Source organism: Cupressus sempervirens, chromosome 7, assembly GCF_028749045.1.
Source record: "Cupressus sempervirens isolate cs-2001-9-10 chromosome 7, ASM2874904v1, whole genome shotgun sequence".
In the NCBI taxonomy this organism is placed as follows: domain Eukaryota; kingdom Viridiplantae; phylum Streptophyta; class Pinopsida; order Cupressales; family Cupressaceae; genus Cupressus; species Cupressus sempervirens.
In genome coordinates, this window is record NC_143124.1 from 61,375,581 (window position 1) to 61,384,477 (window position 8,897).

Below are 8,897 nucleotides of genomic sequence, written 5' to 3' on the forward strand. Positions count from 1 at the left end.
CTCAATTCTTTTGGAAGATATAAGAACGGGGTTGCATTGAGTTGCAGCGCTTTCAACAGGGACGGGACCTGAAATTTACAATAAATTTGTGATGAACAGTTATTTTACACTAGTGAGAAATATTAAAATTAAGTAATAATCTAGAACGCGCTCTCCAATATGAATATAAATAGATTTAATTATCGGTGAAGAAGAAGAAGAATATACCTATATATCTTCATGCCACAATCTCTGAAAACATCTGCAGATGATTCTGGAAGGTAACACGCGTATACCTGCATGCCGAACAAGGTCAACGTTAATCCATAACAGTTCAAAAAATGGCTGCTGATGATCATCCGAATCTCCTATGAAGCATTTAGTGCGGCAACCGAAGGATGTGTCAAAAATTGAACTGAAACATCTAATTCTTTTGTTCTGCATTTTGGTGAGGATGTCTTTCAGGGAATCAGTTTCCTACATATAAAGATCCAGATCAAATGTTGCTTCAATTTGATATTGTTTTAAAAGACAGAATAAGCTTAACAAAAGATTTAAAAATCCAAGATTAGGATAGATCTTATAATTTCAAATATGACGAGCTGGGGGAGAGACGAGTCAACCAGAGAATTAAGATCTCGAGGTCGCCACAGGCGAATTGGAGACGTATGTTGATCCGCCATTTCTCTTCCTAAATCTCGAAGGTGATCGTGCATTTTGAAAACCAGTTGATCATCGTACAATAATTCCTCTGAACGCTTCAATTCTGTTTCAATAAGAAATTTATCTTTGAGAATTTGAACTGTGTGCTCCGCGTTCAATCTCGATCCCTTCCATATCCTAACGCCTATACTCTTGACTGTCCCAATAAAAAAACATGCGATGTGCATAAAAATCAGTTTTTGTTCTCTGTCTAGTCTGTCGAACCTCAATTTAAGTCTCTGTTTTATGTTGAGATGCAGAGTGCTCCTAAATTTCTCCAATTCTTACTGCCAAAAAGCTATGTCTTCAACGCCACAAAGATTCCCAGCAGAGACCTGTATAGAGAGAGGTAATCCTCCACATAGGTCCACAAAGCTATTAACTAATGTTTCATACCGTTGGGGTGCTATTGGCACATCGAAGGCATTCCAGCAAAAGAGTTGTTTTCCGTGAGCCCCATCCATCTCTTTTAATCTGTAACAATTAGTAATACCAGCAGTTCTTAACACCCTTTCATCGCGCGTTATGACAATGACAAGACAATCTTTGCTTCTGACCAAGAGAGCATCCAGCTGCTTTGGATGATCACCATCATCGAGAACAATAAGGAAACTATTTCCAGCTCTTCCCATTCAATTCCTCAGAATAGGGGTTCCTTCGTCTACACTCTGAAATTTGCGATCCTCGCTGAACAAGTCTTTGAGGAGCTGACTTTGCAAACATGGCAATTCACCTTTAGCAGATGCTTCCCTTACGTCAAACACAAAAATCGAGGCATCGTAATTGGATCTCTTAGAGTTAAAGAATTCTTTGGCCAAGGTTTTTTTGCCGGAGCCCCCCATTGCAAAAATGCCAACAATATTCCCTTGCTCTCCAATCTGTCTTTCAAAATCCTATACTAGTTGATCAAGTGCTCCCGGATGTTTTGCAACTTCCAGACATCTTGTATTTTCAACCTCTTTCTATACAGCCTCGGCAATCTTTGTACACAACCTCTGGACATCACTGGCAATTTCAAGGTCTACAAGTTAACTTCAATATAAATATGAAGAGGGTAAAGAGGTAAAAATGAGAGTTGACTTATAGCCAGTCGAAGCAAACAATCGAAATAAACAAAGAAATACTATATGGAAAACAAATAGCCTACGTACCCATGAGATGTGTTGTGTCTGTGGCCTAAGATGAGTGACCAACACTTCAGTGCCTCTTTCCACTGGCGAATCCTCTCTTCACTGAATCTACCACTGTCTTCATGCTTTTTCAATGCGTTTGCATAAGCTCCCTTGTTAGGGTAGCGAAGTTCAAAAGGCTCCACATCACAAAATATAGGAATAAAATGGGCCTTGGTGTTTAACATGCGGACCAGCTCATCTAAACACCAGGAGGACTCTGCATATCGCGGCGAGAAAATGGCTATTTGAAATCATGAAGATGATATGGCATTTTCTATCGTAGAGATAATTGGATCTACAATTTCAAACTCTCGATCATCAAGAAATGCCCGACACTCCTTTTCCTTGAGAGATTTATGGAGTGCTGCAGCCACTGTTTCTTTCACGTTAGGGCCGCGGTGATTGATGAATGCTTCAAACAATTTTCTAGATGCAGGGAATGCTTTCCTTTCAAATTCACCAAAAGGACCAGATCCCTTCTTTTCTTGGTGCGATGAGGAGGAAGACGCCATGAACTCAAGCGCCAAAGAACATGATGAGTAAAACTCAGAGTGCACAGACCTTCATTAAAGCATATCAGATCTCGACAACACAAATTTAACTCGTATCACTCAACAAGAAAATCTATAGGACAATCATTTTTTACAACCTTTGTCTATAGAGCAATCATTAATGGCAACTGCTACCGAGCCAGTTATGGCATGTGTGCAACGACTACGCAGCCAGTTCGTTCGACATGGTTGGGTATGCCCATGACCATACAAATCGTTGCATTATGCCCCATACTGTCAGAAATGTTCATACTTGATTTGGAGGAAAACTTTTGCTCATTTTTATAAATGACCACTTCTAAAAACAATTTAAAATAATAAAAGATTTTTAATTTGAGGAGTTTATGAAAAAAAGATTACTCAAAACCAAGGTTTTATTTAAGTATATTATATAGTTTTGTTTTTTTGATGGAGGGTTTAGACCTGCAAGCTACTACCATTTGAAGATTTAAGAATGCGGTATGCTATCAAAATCACTTGGGCACAATCTCGACCTCATCCCTGGTGAGCTCTTTGTGAGTCGTTCAGCTTCACCATAGACCAAGGACCCATTAACATTATATGATTATTTATATATACATGTATACATATGTATATATATACATATATGTATACACGTATATATATGTACATATATACATGTATATATATATATATACATATATGTATATATGTATATGTATATGTATATATGTATATGTACATATATACATATGTATATGTATATGTACATATATATGTATATATGTATATATATACATATATGTATATATATACATATATGTATATATATAATTTTTCCAAAAAAAAATCAACTAGTTTTTTGAAGTTTTGAATTTGTTTAATTTTTTAAATGTTTAAATTTTTAAAATAAGATAATGTTTAATATATGAGAATTGATAAATTCATGTATCCAACTGCAACATTCTTACCTCCTGAGTATCCACAGCTGCTCAATGTCAATTCTCCTCGCAATTTGAAAATCCTTAGAACCAATCTTGTAAGATTAGTGAGTCTCATAAGCGATTTAGATAAGAATGCTCCATCATATGGCGTTCTTAACGGCAGATTACCTACAATTACGAGGTCGTCCAAATTATTTAACATTCCTAATTCATTTAACATTCTCAATTCTTTTGGAAGATATAAGAACAGGGTTGCATTGAGTTGCAGCTCTTTCAACAAGGATGGGACCTGAAATTTACAATAAATTTGTGATGAACAGTTATTTTACACTGGCGAGAAATATTAAAATTAAGTAATAATCTAGAACGTGTTCTCCAATATGAATATAAATAGATTTAATTATCGGTGAAGAAGAAGAAGAATATACCTGTATATCTTCGTGCCACAATCTTCGAAAACATCCGCAGATGATTCTGGAAGGTACCACGCGTATACCTGCATGTCGAACGAGGTCAACCTTAATCCATAACAGTTCAGAAAATGACTGCTGATGATCATCTGAATCTCCTATGAAGTATTTAGTGCGGCAACTGAAGGATGTGTCAAAAATTGAACTGAAACATCTATTCTTTTGTTCTGCATTTTGGTGGGGATGTCTTTCAGGGAATCAGTTTCCTACATATAAAGATCCAGATCAAATGTTGCTTCAGTTTGATATTGTTTTAAAAGACAGAATAAGCTTAACAAAAGAATAATGTTTCATACCGTTGGGGTGCTATTGGCACATCGAAGGCATTCCAGAAAAAGAGTTGTTTTTTGTGAGCCCCATCCATCTCTTTTAATCTGTAACAATTAGTAATACCAGCAGTTCTTAACACCCTTTCGTCGCGCGTTGTGACAATGACAAGACTATCTTTCCTTCTAACCAAGAGAGCATCCAGCTGCTTCGGATTATCAACATCATCGAGAACAATAAGGAAACTATTTCTAGCTCTTCCCATTCGATTCCTCAGAATAGGCGTTCCTTCGTCTACACTCCGAAATTTGTGATCCTCGCTAAACAAGTCTTTGAGGACCTGACTTTGCAAACATGGCAATTCACCTTTAGTAGATGCTTCCCTTACGTCAAACACAAAACTCGAGGCATCGTAATTGGATCTCTTACAGTTAAAGAATTCTTTGGCCAAGGTTGTTTTGCCGGAGCCCCCCATTGCAAAAATGCCAACAATATCCCCTTCGTCTCCAATCTGTCTTTCAAAATCCTATACTAGTTGATCAAGCGCTACCGGATGTTTTGCAACTTCCAGACATCTTGTATTTTCAACCTCTTTCTGTACAGCCTCGACAATCTTTGTACACAGCCTCTGGACATCACTGGCAACTTCAAGGTCTACAAGTTAACTTCAGTATAAATATGAAGAGGGTAAAGAGGTAAAAATGACAGTTGAGTTATAGCCAGTCGAAGCAAACAATCGAAATAAACAAAGAAATACTATGTGGAAAACAAATAGCGTATGTACTCATGAGATGTGTTGTGTCTGTGGCCTAAGATGAGTGACCAACACTTCAGTGCCTCTTTCCACTGGCGAATCCTCTCTTCACTGAATCTGCCGCTTTCTTCATGCTTTTTCAATGCGTTTGCATAAGCTCCCTTGTTAGGGTAGCGAAGTTCAAAAGGCTCCACATCACAAAATATAGGAATAAAATGGGCCTTGGTGTTTAACATGAGTACCAGCTCATCTAAACACCAGGAGGAGTCCGCATATCGCGGCGAGAAGATGGCTATTTGAACTCGTGAAGATAATATGGCGTTTTCTACCATAGAGATAATTGGATCTCCAATTTCAAACTCTCGATCATCAAGAAATGCCCGGCACTCCTTTTCCTTGAGAGATTTATGGAGTGTTGCAGCCACTGTTTCTTTCACGTCAGGGCCGAGGTGATTGATGAATGCTTCAAACAATATTCTAGATGCAGGGAATGCTTTCCTTTCAAATTCACCAAAAGGACCAGATCCCTTTTTTTCTTGGTACGATGAGGAGGAAGACGTCATGAACTCAAGCGCCAAAGAAGATGAAGAGTAAAACTCAGAGTGCACAGACCTTCATTAAAGCATATCAGATCTCGACAACACAAATTTAACTCGTATCACTCAACAAGAAAATCTATCGGACAATCATTTTTTACAACCTTTGTCTATAGAGCAATCATTAATGACAATTGCTACCCAGCGAGTTATGACATGTGTGCAACGGCTACGCAGCCAGTTCGTTCGACATGGCTGGGTATGCCCATGACCATACAAATCGTTGCATTATGCCCCATACTGTCAGAAATGTTCATACTTGATTTGGGGGAAAACTTTTTCTCATTTTTATAAATGACCACTTCTAAAAACAATTTAAAATAATAAAAGATTTTAAATTTGAGGAGTTTATGAAAAAAAGATTACTCAAAACCAAGGTTTTATTTAAGTATATTATATAGTTTTGTTTTTTTGATGGAGGGTTTAGACCTGCAAGCTACTACCGTTTGAAGATTTAAGAATGCGGTATGCTGTCAAAATCACTTGGGCACAATCTCGACCTCATCCCTGATGAGCTCTTTGTGAGTCGTTCAACTTCACCATAGACCAAGGACCCATTAACATTATATGATTATTTATATATACATGTATACATATGTATATATATATACATATATGTATACATGTATATATATGTATACATGTATATATATGTACATATATATACATGTATATATGTACATATACATATATACATAAAAATATATATGTATATATGTATATGTATATGTATATATGTATATGTACATATATACATATGTATATGTATATGTACATATATATGTATATATGTATATATATACATATATGTATACATATAATTGTTCCAAAAAAAATCAACTAGTTTTTTGAAGTTTTGAATTTGTTTAATTTTTTAAATGTTTAAATTTTTAAAATAAGATAATGTTTAATATATGAGAATTGATAAATTCATTTTGCTATTCTATTATTTATTTATTATTGAAGAGAAGAAATTCTATTATTTATTTATTATTTATATCTACTACCAAAATGAATATAGTACAACAGGGATTGATTTGGTGATTTGATTTACATGACCCGCGGTGCAAGTCGGTGTGATAATAATGAAAAATTCGGTCATGTGGGACCAGACTGGACGACATTTGTGGCGTAGTTCACGCGGTTCATAATTATGAACATGACATGACTGCACATGAAGGAGATCATTTTTCAAGATTCCTTGTCATTTGTTAGGATTCCATCTTTTGCCCCCCTGCCATTTCATTTTTGACTTTAGGTACCAAAAGACTAAAGTCATAAATCCAAGTATTTTTTAATTCATTTTTCCTACACAAAATTTTTAATTGTGATTGGCTAGTTGCTAATTTCCTAGGGAGGAAATAGATTTTTGGAGATTGGAAATAGGTAAAAAAAGGCTTCCAAAACATTAAATGCAATGCAGCATTGGTACTCATATAAATGCAATTAATATGTTGTCAGAATATTTATAAAATTTTCTACATACTTTTGCCACATGTCGTTTGGCTCACACTCAACCTTTCAACTATCTTGCCTGTTGACCAAAGCTTTGTTTATCTTTATTTATTTTTCTGTTGTCTTCATGTGTTACGTCGGCTTGGATTGGACGGGAATATACTTCTGAGTTGTGTTTTTTGTATCGCGCCTCTTCAAAATTGATGATGTTCATTGCATATGTAAAATCCAAAATAGTTTAAAAGAAGGCACTGCAAGCTGTTTGTAGCGAATGCACATGTTAGCTTATTTCCACTCTTTTAATGAACAACACTTACATAGTGGTTTTTCTGCATTCATTGTAATAAAAATTAATAAAAGATGGACTTTCTGTAGTCATATTTTGCTTACCTTTACTGTTCTTTACCAACTGTAATAGGAAAGGAATACTCTCTGTCCCAGGTTGGATTTGATGATTTCAATTTTTAAAATATATAAATAATTTTTTGAGTTAAACAATATTTGTATTATTATTATTATTATTATTATTTCATATTATGTAGCTTTTCTAACTGTCAAGATACTTGGAGGTGAAGCTGTTGGGACTCAAACCCAGACCAGTGGGTATCAGAACACGATTTCCAAATTATTGACTTTTAATAGTTGGTGGCTTCAAAAGTGTTATATATTTAATTAGTTTTAAAACTAAATACCGTTAAAACTAAACTGTTGAGAAACCAAGAATTATTAAAAAAAAATTTACATTCCATTATACATGTTTGGCCTCTACCTATTTCATTTTCAATGCCAATTAATTTGACAAATTCTAAATAATTTGATAAAGCTAAATAAAAAATTATAATATTTTATTTATAAATTAGTGTATTGAGGTTTAATAAATATCAAATGTATCTGATAAATTAACTGCATTTGATGTTTGTTTATTATTATTATTATTATTAGTTTTATATGACCTTGTTGTCTTATGCAAAGAGATTTGAATTATTATTTTCTTTTGAATACAATAAACAAAGTTGTGGAGGCTTCATACAACTAATCAAGTTTTAATTATATTAGTATTATTAAATTTGTTCACTCTAAGGACAATTGTGTACCTTTAGTTGGCTTTATTGTGGTCACCTAAAAATAAAATTATTATTAGAATTAACTTTGGGAAGGTTGCATCAAACCCGCCACTAATAACTACAACCCCCACTATAACTCCAAAAGGCAGGGACTCCTGCTCGCAAAGAGCTCTTGTTCTTTAAGGAACCATCAGGAGCCCATCATGACATTTAGCCCGTCGTTACAAATGCACGCCAGCTATCTATTAACTGGACAACCTATTTATAAGTGGAACTATATATATTAAAAATATATAATTATAAGTATAAAATAAAAATTACATTGACTTAGAGATTAAAAAAATAATATTGTAAGTATAAATGTAATATTTTAAAAATATACTAATATAAAATATATATATTGTCAAATAATGTATGTAATATATATATATATATATATATATATATATATATATATATATATATATATATATAATTTGTACATTAGATTAACATTTACTAAATTAATTGCTATAATTTTTTTAATTTTTTCTAATATAATTTTAAATTAAATATTAGAATACTATAATATAGTAAAATCTTAAATGAAAATTACCAATAAAAAAACATAAACAAAAATTTATTAGAATGTAAAAATACATTTTGAATGTTTAGTTTAAAAATAATTTGTATCTATGTTAGATGTGGATGTTATCGAGTATTAGATGAGAATATTAGTTCGTTTTTGTATTTATTAATCAAACAATAAGATAAAGAAAATTATAAATAAAATATATCATTTGCAATATATTTAAATTTTTTAAATCATTTTATATCTAACTCAGTCTATTTGTTGATATAATCCTTATTATTTATTAAGGACTGTGGGTTTAAGACATTACTTATATAATAATAACTAGAAGTAAAATTCTTACAAATGTTGTAGGTAAATATTTTATGATCTATCCATTTCTAATTGCAATGTCATAGTTTAATTAATTAT